At 34.5% G+C, this 20,575-nt stretch overlaps 1 protein-coding gene across 1 annotated transcript in view; it reads right to left on the bottom strand.

Annotated features, from left to right (window-relative positions):
• The window catches only part of LOC138707607 (uncharacterized), a 785,510-nt gene extending 765,668 nt beyond the window's left edge, over window positions 1-19,842 (bottom strand). The window contains exon 1 of the mRNA XM_069837242.1: window positions 19,458-19,842. The gene's annotated coding sequence lies outside the window, so the exon portion shown is untranslated. The remainder of the gene's footprint in view (window positions 1-19,457) is intronic.
• Window positions 19,843-20,575: the final 733 nt, after the last annotated feature.

Below are 20,575 nucleotides of genomic sequence, written 5' to 3'. Positions count from 1 at the left end.
TAATGGGAGGGGAGTAACAGTGTTTCCGAGTATAGCCAGGTTAATGTTAAAAATGTTAGTAAAAATAAAGTGATGTCCCTGTATATACCGTCCCCTGCAGAGCAAAGTATTGTTCGCATCATTTTGAAGCGGAAATGTGTAATGGCACTTATGATAAATCATCTTGCCCTGACAATCATCTGAAAAAGTACCATGAACTCGACTTTTTTTTTTTCGTGCTGACATTCTGTTCAGTTCTTGACTATCGTATTCACCATCATGTTAGATGAGTATCGTATAATAATAATAATAATAATAATAATAATAATAATAATAATAATAATAATAATGTTTTATTTTCGCTGGCAGAGTTAAGGCCATAAGGCCTTCTCTTCCACTCAACCAGCCTTAATCAATACAATACATAAATTTAAATTACAAATATTTTCACTACACTTAAAAGGTTCTCCAGCAATAATCTTCACTACACATTTATTTAAATTTAGATAAATCTATAAGGTAAAGTAGTAACTTAATTTATGAGCTAATTTAATTCAATGAATTATAATTAATTTAATATTTGAGATAGTATCGTATCTGTCTCCTCTAAAATTATCAAAATGGTGCTTGCGTTCCTCTGCCTTGCAGTGTACAAATTATGATACCTGTGACAGTTTATAAAGAAATGCCACACCATGGCGCTGGTATGGTGCGTATTATCAGAATGCTAAAAAAATGGCGTTGTGAACGTCTTAACAGAATTTTAAAATTTACATTAATTTAATGAGTGATAAACCTGATGTTTCCTGGGACAGAAACTCATGAGTCTTATGCAACACTCAAAGAACTTCGACATGTTGATCTTCCCGTGGCACGGCGGATGACCAATCTGTGCTCCAGTGTGAGGTTGTCGTTAGCCTGACGAATTTTGCATCGCAAATCATTCATGTTTTCCACAGGCTTCCGATATACTTGGTCCTTCATTAGACCTCACAAGATAAATCCAGAGGGAAAGATGTTAGGAGTGTGGAGGCAAAGAGAATTTTGAAAAAAAAAAAAACCTTTCAAGGCTAAACAATCTCAGAACGTGTTTTGCCAAGAATTAGACTCTAGTCTTGTTACATATGCACGTCTCGTCAAATTCACCAATAATGCCAGAGGACTGATAAAGAAGTAAATTAATTTTATATAGGTCAGGAACCATCTCTTAAATCATGTAGTAAATATTTACAGATTAATTTGTTCATTATTAACATAAATCAGAAAAGTTCTTGAAGGTTGTTGTATTACCTAATGACATATTATTATTATTATTATTATTATTATTATTATTATTATTATTATTATTATTATTATTATTATTATTATGTCATCATCATCTTAATTATTTACAAACGACGTTCCATTTTCTGTCCTCGAAGTGTACAGTCTTAAAATAGGTTTTGTGCGAGATCGTGCGTATTTGCTTGGTTTCCGCACAAAACCAATACGCGGAAAGTCTAAAATTCCACATTCAGTATTCCCAACCTAACACACATAACAATTCCCCTCTCCTTACCGCTTAAGCGCGACATTCATTTTACTGCTTTAGGCTTCTAACGTATTATTTTTAGAGACGTTTAACATAGTAATAATTATAAATTGGAAACTTACCACTGCAATTTCACCTAAATTGAAATGTTAATTATTGTTTTTAAATATTTGCAAAAATTAAGAAAAATCTACTACTCCACGAAACTTATTGCATTCCTGATACAAGTAACATTAAGGAAGCCGTGAAAAAATTAACAAGATTCCAGATGCGGATGTTATTACTGCAATATGTTATATAAATAATATTGTTAAAATATTAAAATGAAAAATAAATCATTACATAACCTTACCGTTTGTTTTGAGTTCGCATTTATAGACTGGGGGAAAAAAAAGACAGACGTATATCACGGCCTGCTGGAGTATAGTAAACACAGAAAACATTTTATAGCAACAATGTTGAAGATAGATATTTTGGTTTCCCGTCATTAAACAGAAACCAAGATGGAGATTTCATTGCAACTAATTAGAAATTCGTCTTTCAGGTATGTAATAAACGATCTTCGCACAAAATAATGTACGATACACGAGCGGTATGTTTGTTTTCATGTTCTCGGAAATTAAAAAAGCCCGACTACATTTCGCTTTTTCAATCTTTTCCTCGACCATGAAAACGTCAACATACCGCTCTTGTAACGCATATTACTATTGTGGAACAGATACTTTGTAAGTTCCAGAAAGGAGGCAATGAGTATGATCAGACATACAACGAAACAAAACTAATTTTTTTACCTCAACTACTCGTTCTCTTGTGAACCAGGTCGCTCGTCCTCTGATCGTGCGTATTGCCTCCTTTCTGGGGCTTACAAAGTATGTCTGCGACAAAACTTTCTTCTAAGACTGTACATGTTTCGTAAAATTTTCTGAGTCAATTTACATCAAAGCTGATTTGAACGTGCAGTCTAGTGATAATAGTAAACGTTTCGAATTTAATGGGAATTTCCGTTTGTTAAACTTTTGTTTGGCTCTGTATATAATATACAGTGAGCTTTCTAGATTGAGCTTCAAAAGCTGTAAGAACTCGTGCTTGACATTGGTTATGGCTTAAATTAGAAAATTCCACAAGTATAAACAAAGGTGTCTTTCTCGCTTTCTCACCTGGAAATTAGTTACCAACTTGATTGTGTACTTATTCGTCACATCAAAACAATTAATATAAATTCTACTTTAATTGCTTATAATAACGTCATCGATTGTGCTGACTGATGAGTAAAAAAACGTTAGAAATTCTGTTTATCAAATCATAACAACATGCATAATTCTATTCATTTTCTTCTCAGGGATATGTTTGTAATTTAACTTTTAAATAATTTTATTATATTTAAATATTAATTCTATCAAAAGAGAACGTAATTAGTGATAAACTAAAGTGTTCTAAAGAATATTTTCTCAATATCTGACGTAGGCTCATAACTTTTGTTTGTAGAACTACACGACTGCTCTATTTACAAGAAATATTGTTTGTAACTTGTAAGCTATTATTCTATACTCAGTAGAATAATAGAAATAAAATACCGGTGGGAATATTGGAATGAAAAGAGAAGTGGGAGGTACAAAGAAGATGGAAATAAAAGAATATGAATGTAGAATTGTGAGGATGTACAATCTATTTTTTTAAAAAGGTCAGGAACAATATTATTACTGTAAGTAAATAAATTGTATTTTCTCACAGAAGAAATAAAAGTTCTGGTGTTTAAATGTTTGTCCCATGTAGCCTACGTGGGCTGGAGTAAGCTTTTCCAAGCTGCTGTCACATTACCTACAGGAGAAGCTGTCATATGTGTTTTCAATAACATAACGTAAGCGACTCAGGAAATATCCCTCCAAAACGTATCTCCCACCAACTTCAGAGGGACTATGTTAGATATATTTGCGACAATGTGACTGTAGGACACGTCACGTCCAAAAAATGTAATTTTCTATATACATTTAGTTATTATATTTAATTCCATGGGCATTGAGAGTGATGCTATATACAGTAATGAACCATAACAGAGATAAATACAAAACAAAGATAGAACAAACTTACTTACTTACTTACGAATGGCTTTTAAGGAACCCGAAGGTTCATTGCCGCCCTCACATAAGCCCGCCAGCGGTCCCTATCCTGTGCAAGATTAATCCAGTCTCTATCATCATACACCACCTCCCTCAAATCAATTTTAATATTATCCTCCCATCTACGTCTCGGCCTCCCTAAAGGTCTTTTTCCCTCCGGTCTCCCAACTAACACTCTATATGCATTTCTGGATTCGCCCATACGTGCTACATGCCCTGCCCATCTCAAAAGTCTGGATTTAATGTTCCTAATTATGTCAGGTGAAGAATACAATGCGTGCAGTTCTGTGTTGTGTAACTTTCTCCATTCTCCTGTAACTTCATCCCTCTTAGCCCCAAATATTTTCCTAAGCACCTTATTCTCAAACACCCTTAACCTATGTTCCTCTCTCAGAGTGAGAGTCCAAGTTTCACAACCATACAGAACAACCGGTAATATGACTGTTTTATAAATTCCAACTTTCAGATTTTTGGACAGCAGACTGGATGATAAGAGCTTCTCAACCGAATAATAACACGCATTTCCCATATTTATTTTACGTTTAATTTCCTCTCGAGTGTCATTTATATTTGTTACTGTTGCTCCAAGATATTTGAATTTTTCCACCTCTTCGAAGGATAAATCTCCAATTTTTATATTTCCATTTTGTACAATATTCTGGTCACGAGACATAATCATATACTTCGTCTTTTCGGGATTTACTTCCAAACCGATCGCTTTACTTGCTTCAAGTAAAATTTCCGTGTTTTCCCTAATCGTTTGTGTATTTTCTCCTAACATATTCACGTCATCCGCATAGACAAGAAGCTGATGTAACCCGTTCAATTCCAAACCCTGCCTGTTAGCCTGAACTTTCCTAATGGCATATTCTAGAGCGAAGTTAAAAAGTAAAGGTGATAGTGCATCTCCCTGCTTTAGCCCCCAGTGAATTGGAAAAGCATCAGATAGAAACTGACCTATATGGACTCTGCTGTATGTTTCACTGAGACACATTTTAATTAATCGAACTAGTTTCTTGGGAATACCAAATTCAATAAGAATATCATATAATACAACAAAATTCATTTTAAATAAAATATAAACCGAAATAACATTAACAGTATACAGGGTGGACCGTAAGTATTGTCAGTAATTTCTGGGGGTTGTAATTTGAGATTTTTCAAACAAAAGAGTTTAATACAATTTTGCTCGTTTTTGCTTCCTTTCAGAGATAAAAATTATTCTGTATGAAACAATTCAAAGCGTGATTTGGGAAAGCCATTGACTTAATTCCCAATATGCTCAGTGTGTTTAATAGAGTAGTGTATTTTGGTAATAAATGATTGAAAGAATTTTCGTTTTTTCCTTTAAATGTGCAGAAATTTGATCCGAACAAATATATAACACTTTAAGGGGAGAGGATGGTATTTTTTGGTGAAAAACGAGTGAATTAAAAAAAAAAATTATTTAAAATGCTCTGTGATATGTGTGGCATGCATAGCGTAATATTTTGTGGGTATTTGCGTCCTTATCAGATGTTGAGACGCCATTTTTAAACTTCCTGCGCTATGGATTTTTAAATCACTCGCTCCCTTTTATCGGTTTACAGTAACTTCATTTTTTTGCTACATTGCCAGACAAAAATGGATATAACTTCTGAACTATTGAAGATACATGCATGAAATTTAGAACACACATTCTTTAGACCATTAGGCAACTTTTCTCTATAACAGAATTTTGTTAATTGATTTCATTTTAAAACTACGTCCGTTTGTTTGCAAGAAAGGAAACCAGAAAAGTGTTATTAAATTTTAATTGTTTATTTTACAAACTTAGGGGAAAATATCAACATTCTGTTACAGACAGTTTGTAGAGCATGCTTTTGCACGTGCATTGGAAAAAACTGGATTAATCTACCTTTAAAAATAGTTTAAATATATCGGTTTTAATAAAATCCTGCATTGGGTACATTTTTTTTTTCAAATCTGGGCCCCCAAATAATTTTTTTTTTCAAAATATTTATTTTTGGTTGAGTTGCTACAGCCATGAGCTCTCTAAATACTAATAATTAATATTTTACACCAAATAGGAAAAAGTTAAAAAAAATACCATCCTCTCCCCTTAAAGTTTCTTTTCAAAGCGAAAAGTTATATTTTTTTAAACCAAATTTCTGCACATTTAAAGGACAAAACTAAAATTCCTTCAATCATTTATTATTATACAGGGTGTTCCGAAACTATTCGTTCAAATTAATACAGAAAGTAGAGAACATGAAAACAAATATATTTCGATAAGGAATATATGGTCTCTGAAGTCAACTTGTAATGTTATGGAACATTATGTTAGTGGTGCTGACGTAAGCTGTTGTGACGGTGTCGCTGACTGGGAATGTGTACTGACATTCAAAACATGCCAGGTATCTTCGAGCGGACACGACAATCAATGGTCCGACGATGTACTGCGTGCATACAGGCTAATGGTCGCGCATTCGAGCAGTTCCTGTGAATGCCACTGATGTAATTAGCATGCTAAACTACCTTCTGTGTAAATCGTCCCTAGGATCAGAAATTGCCTTCAGGGACCATATGTACCAATACAAAATATATTTGCTTTGATATTCCCTACCTCCTGTATTATTTTGAACGAATAGTTTCGGAACACCCTGTATATCGTTCTCTTATATTGCCTAAGCATATTGGGAATTCAATAAATGTCTTTCACAAAACTTTCTAAGAAGTGTTTCATATAAAATAATTTTTATCTGGAAAAGGAAGCAAAACGAGTAAAATTGTATTAAACTTTTTTGTTTGAAATATCTCAAAGAATAACTCCCTGAATTGAATGACGTTACTTACTGTTCATCCTGTATTGTACTGAAAACTATTTAGGTCTACAAAATTTTCTAAAAAATATTTAATTAGTACTTACTGTACATTATCAGATAAGATATTTACCATGATCAGGAATAAGAGAGACCAAAAATAGACTCCTGCTGCACATTTTCCAGCATTATGCTATTTTCATTACTATATCATATACTATAAATTAATTTAAGTATAAAACAGTCGTATAATATACGTTAACTAATAAATTATAATTAATTGAAGTATAGAGAAGGTTCTGGTTTGTCTCATTTGTAATTTTATTAGTTCGCAACTCGGAGATTATTCCACTCACGGACTGCCTCGTTGTGATATCGACCCAGTAATGAGGATATTTACAAAGTACTTATTAATCCCACGCACATCCATTTCAGAGTTAAGTGCCGAGGAAATTAGAAGTGAAAAAGTGTTTTTTATAAATACCTTCTCACTAGCCAGTATTATGGAGTATAACAATGCAATCTGTGCACGAATGAAAGTAATTAACGTTTTCCTGAAACCAATTAGTACTACATTAAGCAATAACTTATATGAATGTAAAGTAATTAAATCTACAGATAATCCTGCATTGAAAAAACAAGTTTTAATTTATGCATAATTTTAGACATTTATGGTCTACAACGTACATAATTATTTTGATTCTTTCACTGTGTCGTAGGTGTAACGAATCCAAAGTGTCTGAACTAAGTTCGTCTCCATCATCAGCAAGTAGAGGAAAGAGGAATATTATCTATTCAAACCGATACCAAAAATTAGAGAGTTCCAGTCCTGAAGAATGTATATTGAATGAATGAGTGAATGAATGAATTAATTAATTGATGAGAAATTGGAAGATAAATATTTAAGAGGTACGCGGAAACGCGGCCTTGCAACGGAATTTGAGGCTGAGAAGAATGTCTGTGTGAGCTCCAAGCCTACTGGCTACTTGTCTCACTCCAATTTTCCCCTGTTCTATATGAAGGAAAATTACAGAATTTTGAAGCTGAAGGCCTAAAATGGACGTTACTAAATAGCTCCCACACCTAATCTTCGTAACGATTCGAAACATGTAGTTTCCTCTTTTCCTTAATTTCAGCGATTATATTTCCGATACGTGGCTCCGAAGTTTTGTTTCTTTCTAATTCTGTGATGCGTTGCAAGAAAGAAATAAAAAATATATAATTAGACTTGGAGAATAATTCCCCGTAAGGAATTCAACATACAGACTTATTTCTCTTACTTTCCCTAATGTTGTTTCTGGTACTTAGGCAAGACAAACATAATGCACGGAAATTGTTTTTCCATTGATCTGTGATACGGAACACAAACACATCATTTCGAAATATGTTTGTAATTATAAGTAATTTGTTCAACTTACTTTCTTCACATTTTGATTTACTTTATGTCAATACATCTAGATTAGAAATTATCCTTCACTTGCTCATCATATCATCATTTTCGTCATTATCGTCATCTCATTATAATCACGGATTGGAATCATTGAACTTTTTTCGTTCTCAATACTATGAATGATTTGGAGCAATATAAGACATTCTCAAGTAGAGGATAGAGCGCTTATGATAAAATGGAACAAGGACGACACAGGAATAAAATACATGGAAGAAAGCTGAAACCTCATTTTTTTTAAGGAAATGGACCTTCGACACACTTTATTTTGAGCAGATATATCTTCCCTTGAACCACAGCTGGGAAATATGTTGAAATCCATAAATATATACCTACTGCATAATTAAATTTTATTCTTACTTCAGCTCCCAAATCATCCCCGACCCCGAGTACATATTTTTATGGATAAGATATGAACAGTACCGAGTAAGACGATTTATTTATATGATGAGTATCTCAGTTTTCGAGATCGACTTTCAAACTTTGTAATTCAATAATTTTCTTTAAGGCCGGCAGCATACTGCACCGGACATTCTGTCTCGGACAAGACGGTTTTGTCTCAGACCGTTCGATGTGACGGTGATTACTCGCATTGTTATGAGACTACATCGGACAATATCCTGGGACAAATGTCCGATGCAGTATGCTACCGGCATCAGTAGCAACATTTTAGTGCCATTTTAAATTTGAAAATGCTATGAGAAAGTTTAACGTGCTTTTAAAAGATGCAAGGAAATATATTGCAACTGGTACGCAAGAAGGGAATATCAAGGGGTGATATAGTCTTTAAAATGAGCTCATAAGGAACTATAACCTAATCGCTGACTTTCAGTGTATTATTGAGTCACTGATTTTATAAACGAAATGTTAAGATAAACATAAATATAAAATCACGTGAACATTGTAAGTATTGAACATTCAAGAAAAATAAATTTAACTATATTTTTTATTTTAGAAAGGATAAAACTATTTCTTTATGTAACAAGGTTATTGATTTCGTTAAGTGTGTATGTAAAGGTATTATATTAATATTTAGCTCTTGTGAGTAATCAGACTCTGTTTTAATTCATCACTTTAATCATAATAAATATTATGTGCGAGATCGTGCGTATTTGCTTGTTTTCCGCACAGAACCAATACGCGGTAAGTGTGAAATACCACATTCACTATTCCCAACGTAACACAAATAACAATTTCCCTCTTCTTACCGCTTAAGCGCGACATTCATTTTACTGCTTTAGGCTTTTAACATATTATTTTTAGAGACGTTTAACATAGTAATAATTATAAATTGGAAACTTACCACTGCAATTTCACCTAAATTGCAATGTTAATTATTGTTTTTAAATATTTGCAAAAATTAAAGAAAATCTACTACTCCACGAAACTTATTGCATTCCTGATACAAGTAACATTAAGGAAGCCGTGACAAAATCAACAAGATTCCAGATGCGGATGTTATTACTGCAATATGTTATATAAATAATAATGTTAAAATATTAAAATGAAAAATAAATCATTACATAACCTTACCGTTTGTTTTAAGTTCGCATTTATAGACTGGGTGGGGGGGGGAAAGGCAGACGTATATCACGGCATGCTGGAGTATAGTAAACACAGAAAACATTTTAAAGCAACAATGTTGAAGAAAGATATTTTGGTGTTCCGAAGTTGGCGTCATTAAACAGAAACCAACATGGAGATTTCATTGCAACTAATTAGAAATTCCTCTTTCAGGTATGTAATAAACGATCTTCCAACAAGATAATGTACGATACACGAGCGGTATGTTTGTTTTCATGTTCTCGGAAATTAAAAAAGCTCAACTACGTTTCGCTTTTTCAATCTTTTCCTCGACCATGAAAACGTCAACATACCGCTCTTGTAACGTATATTACTATTAAAACATAACACATGATTCTATTGTTGTGTGCTTAGGGAACTTGCAGGTTGTGAAGAGTGGCTTAATTTTAACGATAATATTCCACAAATATTTTTATTTTTATTTTATTGTGTTATTTTACGACGCTGTATCAACATCTAAGTTATTTAGCGTCTGAATGAAATGAGGGTGATAATGCCGGTGAAATGATTCCGGGGTCCAGCACCGAAAGTTACCCAGCATTTGCTCGTATTGGGTTGAGGGAAAACCCCGGAAATCCACAATTATTACTGAGTGATTAATTCATATACAGAGTGAACCGTAAGTAATGTCATTAATTTCAGACGATTATTCTTTGAAATATTTCAAACAAAATAAAATCCTTCGTTTTTGCTTCCTTTTCAAGATAAGAATTGTTTTCTATGAAACATAACATAGCTTCTTTTGGGAAAGCCATTTATTGAATTTCCGATATACTGGATCAATTTAAGAGAGCAGTATATTATGATAAATGATTGAAATAATTTTAGTTTTGTACTTTAAATCTTCAGAAATTTAATCCGAAGAAATGTAACTTTGAAAATTTGCTTCGTAGAGCGAATAGTTACATTTATTCTGATCAAATTTATGCACATTTAGATGACAAACTTAAAATTATTTCAGTAATTTATTATCTTCTTCTTTCTCTTAGTTTAACCTCTCCCTTTTAGGTGCATTTACACGACCCACGCCACTCGGGCCTTACAGGGCCGCGACCTGTCAGGAGAGGAATTAATCTATGAATCACATACATACTTTTTTGACCACACAAGGACATGGAGGGCCTCCCTGGATGAGGGATCAGCTGAATGCCAGGGGTAATTTATTATCATATCTCTTAAATTGACTGAGCATATCGGGAATTAAATCAATGGCTTTCCCAAAACACACTATGAAATGTTTCATAGAAAACAATTTTTAACTCGGGAAGGAAACAAAAACGAGCAAAATTATACTGAACGTCCTGTATATTTTATTCATTAACTCGGTATTTATATTCTAGGGCAGTGGTCGGCATTTCGTGATTTGCGAGTCAACACCTTAATACAGAAGCAGGCCTGAGGGGTAGGGCATGATCTCCCTTCCCTTAGCCATCTCTTGTTCATTCAACGTTAAGCAGTCTGGATATCCTCTTCTGCTACCTTTTCTTTTGCTGTGTATTGTAGGCTGCATTTTATATGGCGTAGGACTAATATTTGCCGATTACGGATCTAAGATGAACGTCTGACTTAATACAGTATTTAATGCTTTTGATATTTTTACTTATGCACTTTTACCAAGAAGAAAATATTGTGTAAGTTAGATAAGTGGCCCTAGGTTCGATAACTTAAAACATTTAGACATTTGAGTATGAAATAAATTATTGCGAGTAAACAAAAAAAAATTCATGTGGACGGAGTAGAATTAGCTCACGAAATCATGCCTGCCCTCGCTAAGTAAACAAACTTTAGGATAAACTGTCAGAAGTGGGCAGTAAAACGAACTGTATTTGGTGAGAAACACAGTTTTTTTTAGATAGAATTTCAAGCGTTACTCTATAATTTCTCATAAGTAGTAATATGTTATCGTATTTTGAATTTAGAATGCAGCAAGAAATGTTTACGTACTTCGGAAAAAAAACAAGGTAAATTGGGACGAATTAAGGAAATATTGAGCGGTGATGTAGATTTTAGAATGGGCTGCTGGGAATCTACGGCCCCAACGCTCACTTTCCGCCATACTATAAATAAATTAGTAGTTTCAAGAAGGAAGTGTTAACATAATCATAAACTTAAAATCACGTAAACATCATCTGTAATGTGTTGAGCTTTTAAGACAGGTAAATTTCACATTACACTGTTTGTAGTAGGAATAATTTGTTCTATTATACCAGTCATATTGATTTAATTAAGTCTCCGTATAGAGGTGATTATATTCCTGTTGAGCTCTTTTGTGTAATAATTTAATATCCTATTGCTTCACGTAATTCGCGAGAAGTACTTCGGAATGTAATATTAAATTCTGGCTCTATATGATCAGAAAATTTATGAACAAATACTAGATCTTGGCGAAAATTTGCACAAGGATTATGGACTACTTGATAAGTTCCACACGTATTATTTATGAATGCGAAAATTTCGTTCTTCTAAGAAGAAGTTGTGACTTAAAATTTACTATTGCTGGTATTTTAATTTGTTCTCATTTACAAGAAAAAATATTTCAGTCGATTAAGGAAACTGGGTAGTGATTTGTGGTGAGAAACACGGTTTTTTATTTTGTGTTAAAAGAGCACAAAACTTGTTCTTTAAAAAACAATATACATTGTGACGGTACGTCTTCAGATAAGCCCCTTAAATGGTATATTTAAATATGGCGGTTCATGTAATTCACACCTCCTTTTTTAAATACAGTTTTTCGTAAATTAAGATTTTTTCAAACTTAATTGCATTTTTCCCTGAATCTACTCAATCTATTAAATGAAATTTTTAATTTTTTTCTGCAGTCCGTGTCTACAAATTAGACCCAAAGTTTTATGAATATCAGACACGTAACATAAAATAACATCGAATAAATATAAAAAATTGTTAATCAAAGTGTAATTTGTTTTCTGTTTGACTAAGGGTGAAATATTTAACTAAATGTTGTTTTAGAATTTACAATAATATATTACTTGATAACTTAAAAAATACAAGGAATATGAGGGAAAATTGTAGTAAGCAATGTGCACTTAAAGTTTAAGGTACATTTAGCAAAGTGGAAAAACAGGTTATCAGTTGGGACTTTTTTGCACTTAGATAAGAAACTAATTGGTTGGCTTTTACAGCACTGGATTCAGAGTGATTTATTGTATAACCATGGCAATTTTTATTGCTTTCTGAGCAATGAAAGCCTAGAAATACAGAATTAAACTTTGTGCAGGAATGCTTTAATCGTATAGGAATCACTACCCACTTCCCTTTAAGTTCGCTAGCTTAAACATTTAATTTTTTAGTGTGAATTGATATATTATAAAACTTCAAAAAGTGTCGCGTATGGGGAATTGCCTCAGGTAATACAAAATTATTAGAACCAGAACTACAATGCATGCATTGAACAGAAAAACGACATAACTTTTTGTTTGCATTTCAGAATTAAGTTATATATGGTCCGTGTATTTTTTATTGAAAACAAATTTATAATGTTATTAACGTAGTAGTAGCAATTGTAATTTATTTAACGACGCTTTCATCTCCAGACGTTATTCAGCGTTGAAATTGAAAATTGGCGAGAAAGATGACAAATTTTGCATTGGGTCCTCTATTGGGGACAGCGTTCTTTTCCGTGCCGTAAATCTACGACATTGAATTTCCGAATTTACTTCCCTCCTGCAGGAAGCCGTGCTGATTATATCGCCCTTTAAAATATATCGGCCTCATCCAGGTTTGAAATCACGAATGTCGGATCCAGCGAATAGAACAGGCCTGGGCGCTATTAACTCGATGGAGTCTCTGCAGGCCACCCCTTAACTCCGCACTCCACTTTCCCCGGCTGAGACAGTTATGTTTCGGTGCGGTACGAGCGGACGGGAAGGTCAGTGACGGATTGCGTCAAGCTTTCACCACAACTTTCGGCTCTCGCTGATCGCCTAAAATCCACCACTTATACACAGAGCCTTACTGTGGGTTTGTTTATAAGGAGGTGTAAGTGAAAAGGACATGGGCGGGGATTTTTTCGTTCACTTCCCCTCTTATGACCAGGGCTCGGATAGACTGGTAACCGCGAAATCACTCAGTACTACACGACATTTCATACAAGTTGAGAGGATGCGAAGGCATTTATTTCCCCTTCTACTTGCCCTGAGTCCGTCAGTAACAGAACGGTAGCTGTTACATTTTATACCTGCACCCCCCCCCCAAGTTGTACACATAAGAAAATAAAATATTAAATAAAGCACATAAGTGTATATAAAATACAGCGACAATGATGTTTGACAATTACATGTTTGAGTTTATTTTAGTGTCGTTCTTACAATATTTTCAACTAATAAATAATTAAATTAAAGGATGCTAGTTTGTATTATGAAGTCAGGGGGGAGTGACACAGTGCAGATTGTCCCGTTGTGTGTGCTTAGAGTAGCAACTAGCGGTGGAGAAAACATTTATCTTCTGCTCTCAGTAGCTTTTTTATGTACCAGTTGATATAAACAGCAATAAAATGAAATACAAACGCTTAGTATACAGTAGACTTTCGGAATATAGATTACCGGTAAACATTTTTAATACCGGTAATAAGAATTTTCACTATATTCAAAGCCAATTAGTCGAACGTTAGTAAGATGGACAGTAGCATCTTCCCCTTCACGGATGATAGAGAGTGTGAGTAGAGGGGAAAGCCTATCAACCAAACTGAAATGGGGATTAGGTTATAAACGTGATGGTAAAAAATGAATATGTGAAAATTTGCGAATAACATGAAACGTTTAAAATCATTACTTCGAGAAGTAAAATGTGAAATTTTAAAGAAATCTGGTTGTTATTACGAACGCATAAACATTTTAAAATTATATCTGAGCCCCACTTAAAAAAATAGTTATGCTAAAAATAACAAAATTGAATACCCCCAGAATAAGGGTATATGGTATATGGTATTCAATTATAAAGCATAATGCGACAAATAACTTATTTCTACTTGGTCTTAGCGACCATTCAGTGCTGCTGAATAATTACTGTTCTGGTATAACGGACAATTGCTGCTGTTACATCACAACTAGGCCTACATATTTCTTAAATTCCAGATATTTCGTTCATCGTGGCTCAAAGCTACACTTAATTAGTCAAATAAAATGTTTAGAAACTATATGGTCATCGAACTTACGCAACAGATATTGAACAGTTGAATAGTGGAACTGTTTCGGTACATTTATAGTTATATTTCGAAAAATCTGTAGCATTCTTCACACTAATTATACAGAGTGTGCCGTAAGTAATGTCACTTATTTTCGGGGGTATTCTTCAAGATATAAAAAAAACTAATAACATTTTGCACTTCTCTGATCGGTTCTTTTTTGTCATTTTATTCTACTAAATCATATCATGCATGACAGTACGCTTCCACCAATCTTATGGGGCGAGTTCTTCTCATCTTCAATGCGTACAATCAACGCATGTGGATCTTTTCATTCTCATTTGAAAAGTTTGTTTGACTCTTCCCATCCAAAGATGTACCACTTACTAGATAGCCTACTTTAAAAGATGTTCAAGCAGAAACTTATATAAAAATGCGTTCGAAATCAGGAAACGACCAGAAATTCGCCCAAGAGAAAGTATACTTTCAAATATAATGATGGAATTACAAAAGTGTGAAATAACATTCCAATTCCTAAAATAAAGTATGTTATTTGTGTTTGCCAGAAACTTAAAATCACATTTTTTATCCACAGCAGTTTTATTTAAAATCACCATTTTTTTACCATACCAATATATCGTTTTTTTTTACAATTTCCAATATAATTATGAAATTACAAATCTGTGAAATAACGATATTATATACTAATATATATGTAGCATTTTTAACCATACCAGCTTCAGCTTCGAGAAGCTACAACTGACAGTCCTAAGTCTGAAAAATTGGAAGGAAAAGCTGTCCCCAAATGTATGCCTGCGAACGTGATATCATGCAATTCGGATACCTCTTAGTTAACTCTGGCATGCAATTCGGTTTTTTTTCTTTTTCGCAAGCAATTCAGGTTGGCCGGATTATTTCATTGGTTTAGTTACTAATGACACTAAAATTTCTAAATTTTCAAAGCGTGATGGATCTGTGTCTTAGCCCTCATATGCTTTCATTTTAACAGTGAAAGAATTTTTAACCCTACTTTCATTGTAACTTACGATATTGTGAAGAATGCGGAGAAGTTTGTTTCATGAGTTTAGGGTGAATTCGATTTGGACAATTCAGATAAAAAAGTAACGTGTTTCTCTTTTCTGTCAAGATTTTCATGTATACTGTAAGAAACATTAGTTTTTCATATTTAACTTTTGTCGTTCACTTTGTCGTTGAAGTACAGATATGAGGTGTCAAATTCTCTAGGTCTTTTGAAATCCTTTGAGACTCCAAAAATATATTCTCAGAAGAAAATTCAATTCAGACACCTTAGAATTATTTCAGGGGGGAAATAAAATCTGCAGTCAGGTGATAAGACACCATCATTGAATAAAGTAATATAATTATAAAATTTAATTTCAAACTTAGAATTCAGTAGTGGGAATAGTTTTTTACCCGATATTTGCAGACATTGCACTCAGCATTATAATAAGATAAGTGTTAGTACAACTACCCAATTGTAAATCTATTATTTTGTCCCTTACGCGTACCTTAACGCGATTTACGTCACGAAAATTTTCTTAAAATGTGTAATACTCTCAAAGAGTTCATTGTGCCGTTTACATGGCGCCGTTTATTTAATGTGGCAAGTATGTGAAAATATGTTACGTCCCTACTGGCGACGAGGTAAATTCCTGTCCTGGATCTAGACATCAGTTCTGTGCACCATTTCTTATGTTTTATTTGAATTTAACGAATGTATTCTGATATAAGTCTGGCGTTTATTAAAGCTTTTAAACTGAGCTGGTTCTTGTTTTTTAATGCCTTGAAAGGCATGTGAAAGGGAGAGAACGTTGTTTTTGAGCGAGTACTGGTATTAGTGATTTATCTCAACTTGCCATCGGAGCGTGAATGGATTCCTCTAGCATAACTCAAGCCTTTATGAATAAAGTCAAATGTCCTTTGGTGGAAATCAATTTGTGACTCTCCCTTCCACACTGTCATAGTATATTGGTCAAATGATAAAAACGTGTTTTGTAGTCGCTGTTTTTCGATAAATACAATATTATATTTACACCCAATATTATCTTAACTGCAGTATTTTAGTTTCCCTTAATGCACTGTCAACTGTAGTACTTCGGTTCATGTCCCTCCACGTATATATAGTCAAAATCCATTGTCTTGCTGTTTTTTATGAAATATTTCTCACGTACTGAAGTTGTGTGACATAAAAACAATTAATCTGTTAGTAAAGTACATTCGTTCGAATTCAAGAAACGTTTGCTATAATATCAGGTACTCAAGTTTATTTCTAACATTACAGAATATAGGCCTAATACCCATCATATGCGGCCCAATAAAAATTTCGATTAAAACAATGATGGTAAAGTTCTAGAGAGTTATCATTTTGTGTATGAAGTGACATGGACAGAAAAAGTTGAATTACTTCTCTCGTATTTGTATGCCGCTTCTATATATGTAATATATGTATGTATGCATGTATGTATGTATGTATGTATGTATGTATGTATGTATGTATGTATGTATGTATGTATGTATGTATGTATGCATGCATGCATGCATGCATGCATGCATGTATGCGTGTATGAAGGCATGCATGTATGTATGTTTAAGTATTCTCATAGTAGCTGAGTTTTATTTATCTATCGTTGTACTTTATATAATTTACTTTAGGCCGTACGTTGTCTTTTGTAGTGTGTCTCAATTGTGAACGCTTCATAATAATTATATGCCCTCAGTCACTACATATCAAGTTATACAGTGACAGAACTGTTGTTCATAAATCAGGTCATATCAGCTTCAATCCATATCGCGTTGAAACATAATTTGATGATTGTTAACGAAGTACTATGCGAAATAGATTTAGGAGGAGTTTTACTTCATTTTGAGTATGATATAAACAGATTTATTGATTTTCAACTTTAAAAAGTATTTAACGTCGTGGAAACTCACATGTACGATGTTTATTTCTTTGTAATAAAGTTGATGTGGTAGTTATAAATTCATTGTTATACTCAGTTATTTCTGGTAAACTATGTAAAAATTACATAACGAATTTATGATACAGAATTGCGTATGAATGCTAACATCTACAAAGTCATTAATCTGTATTGTATAGATCAAAGCGTTCAGAAGTAGATAGGCGTCTAAGAGTGCATTGGTTAATTTAGCGATCGACAGAGATTTAAATCATTTCGGACTGAAATATTTTAACTGTGGAAAAAGCTATCTAAACGTATAAAACAAGCGCAATTAGTGAAATGTGCGCGTATGTTTACTTCGAATACAAACTGTACAACGTGTAATTTAATTCTTCACTAAGACGTGCAGGTTTCTGTGGAAGGATCATTTTATTGTGGCACAAAACTTTGCTTACAAACTCGTTTAAAAGTACTTAGAACGGCTTTTAATTATAATCTACTGTACGTTCAATGTCGCGCACAGCTCAAACATTAAAAGCAGAAATTGAGAGTGCGTTCCACGTAATAAAATACAAGGTAAATTTAACCAATTAGTTTAAGTGTTTGGGATAAAACAACTTTACACGCATTCATGTACAATTCCCGGTATTGCCTTCAGATTCAGTCATAAATTGTCTATATTTGCTTCAGTCTCGTAATGTGTAACTTTGTGGACAGTTTTATACATAATGTTTCTGTAATTGAGTTACGCTGTTTGCGTTTCTTCTATTTAGATATGAGTAACTTGTTGATATCCGTTCGTTAATAATATGTTACGGAATTTGAGCATTTAGTAGTATTCCGTACGTCTAGATATCGACAATGAAAATAAAATGAACTTCAAATATTGTTTTGCACGCTTTAAAATGAAATTGAGCATTAAAATAACAAATTCGACGGCGTTTTATAGACTTCAGAAGACGGATGTAAAAATGAAGGGTTCTGTAGGATTTTTGATGTAAAGAATTCATACATAAAATTAAGAATTGTGGTACTGTTTTATACATTTAGAAGATGCTATCAAAATCAGTTTTTCGACAGTGATTACGCGCTCACATGTCGTGTACCAAAAAGAAGTCCTTGGTAGAATCTTGTACATTCAAAAATCGAGTGTTGTTCAGTATTAAAATAAAGTTTTCCGGTACTGCTTCACACATTTAAGTGTCGATTATGAAAACGAAGCGTTTTGTAAATTTTGAACAATAAGAAGTCGATTATCAAAATGAAATGTTGGGCAGTTAGTTACACATTAAGGGGACACGCTACTGAGATTTCTAATCTCAAGTTTTTGAAATTTTACAATCGAATAGATGTTGATGAGTTACATGTGCACAATTATTTTCAAAATTTTATGTTGAAAAATGTACTCGGAAAAAAATAAAATATAAAAAAGTGTTTATAATTTTAGTAAAAAAATATCTGGGTCTCATATAAAGATAATTTGTTTCTTAAACTTTTAAAATGATGCTAAGACTACCTACAATGAAATGGTGCATGGGTTTGTTCCTAGTCAATGCAGTTCATCAGTAAAAAAAAATTAACTTTTAACATTGACCAAAATTGACGAAAACTCAGTAGCGTGTCCCCTTAAGTAGTGGAATACCATCAAGCAGCCTTTGTTATAGTTTTCACATTCTAAGTTAAAAGTAAGAAACAAGATCTGAAGAAAACCGTTCTGATTCCATTTCGATCAAGAGTCGCGACTAGCAAAGTTCACCGAAGTAGCCGGAAGAGTGTGGCAACGAACGCCGAAGAACTCGCAAAGTCGCGCAAGAAGTACCGGTAGTTGAAATCTCCGCGCTATCTGTCGTCGGAGGCACCGCGCACACCAACAGTGTAGCTGAAGGAGGAATTCTAGAATGGTGAAGTGTAGTGTGCTGCCACGTGTGTGCCCTTACCTGGTGCTGTGGTGAAGCTGTATCTGTGGTAATGTAGTGTTGCTCGTGAGCCGGAGTGCTGTGGACTGTGCTGTCTCTTCTATCACCTGAAAGTAGGCATGCCTATGTTTTGCACCCTAATGTGTTCGCTGTCGTCGCAATCAACGGGCTGCGAGTTCCCGCCACACACGGATCGTGCAGGTGGGCGTGCGGGTCGTCTGTTTCTCCCTTTCCGTTCGTTCGTTCGTTCGTCTGTCTGTCTGTCCGTCTGTCGGCGGGGTCCCTCTGTCGCTTTGAGGACAAGCTCGAAAGTATCAGTGCCAACTGTACCGAGTTGCGATGTCTTTTATAGTGCCCCCTCCCCCCACGGCTAGTCCGGTTGACAAGGTACGCCGGTGCGCGCGTGTATCGCTAGAAAGCCGAAAGAAGCTTCAAGAGCGAGTCGTCTTCCTGGTTCGTGTCGATTGGCTACCAGTTACATCGACACTTGAGAGGCTGGTCCCTCTGCCACCCACGCCAGCTGCGAATGGCATGGCAGTCGTCGCCGCCGGCAGCATTGATCCCGTTCTGCAAGTTGCCGGCCCTGCGCACAGAGCCCTGGCGCTTGCGGGTTGCATATATTGATAGGCTCGCCGGCCTCGTCGTTTTTGGGGGGGGCGAAACTATTCTGTTTTGGCGGGAACGTGGGAGTAGGGCTCGGCCGCTTTCAGAATGAAAGGCTTTATTCACCCGCGCCCCCACCTCGCTCCCGACGCTACGACCACCTCTCCCCATCTGCTTCGACACTTTTCTTCCGAAACTACTCGCCGATGCCTGGAAAAGTGTTCTCGGCGCTGGCATGTAGGTCACGGGCGAACCCCGCACGCATTTCTCAATAAGACTCCAAAACACAATATTGTGGTTTCATGTTGTATGGTTTATCCGATAAGCAAGTTGTAATACAATGTTAAAATTGAAAAATACCGTCTGTACTTATCTAGTTTTTATATAATTGATTATAACATAAACGTTTTCGGCACTAATGTACCATTTTCAAATGTATGAAAATTTGCCTAATTACATATTCAAATAGATGCACATGAAGATATAATGTGTACCCTTGATGATCTCATATCACATATAAAACAATCTATATGTAG

This window comes from Periplaneta americana, chromosome 10 (genome assembly GCF_040183065.1).
Source record: "Periplaneta americana isolate PAMFEO1 chromosome 10, P.americana_PAMFEO1_priV1, whole genome shotgun sequence".
Lineage (NCBI taxonomy): Eukaryota > Metazoa > Arthropoda > Insecta > Blattodea > Blattidae > Periplaneta > Periplaneta americana.
Note: the sequence above shows the minus strand (reverse complement) of the source record. Positions and strands in the feature narration are given on the sequence as shown.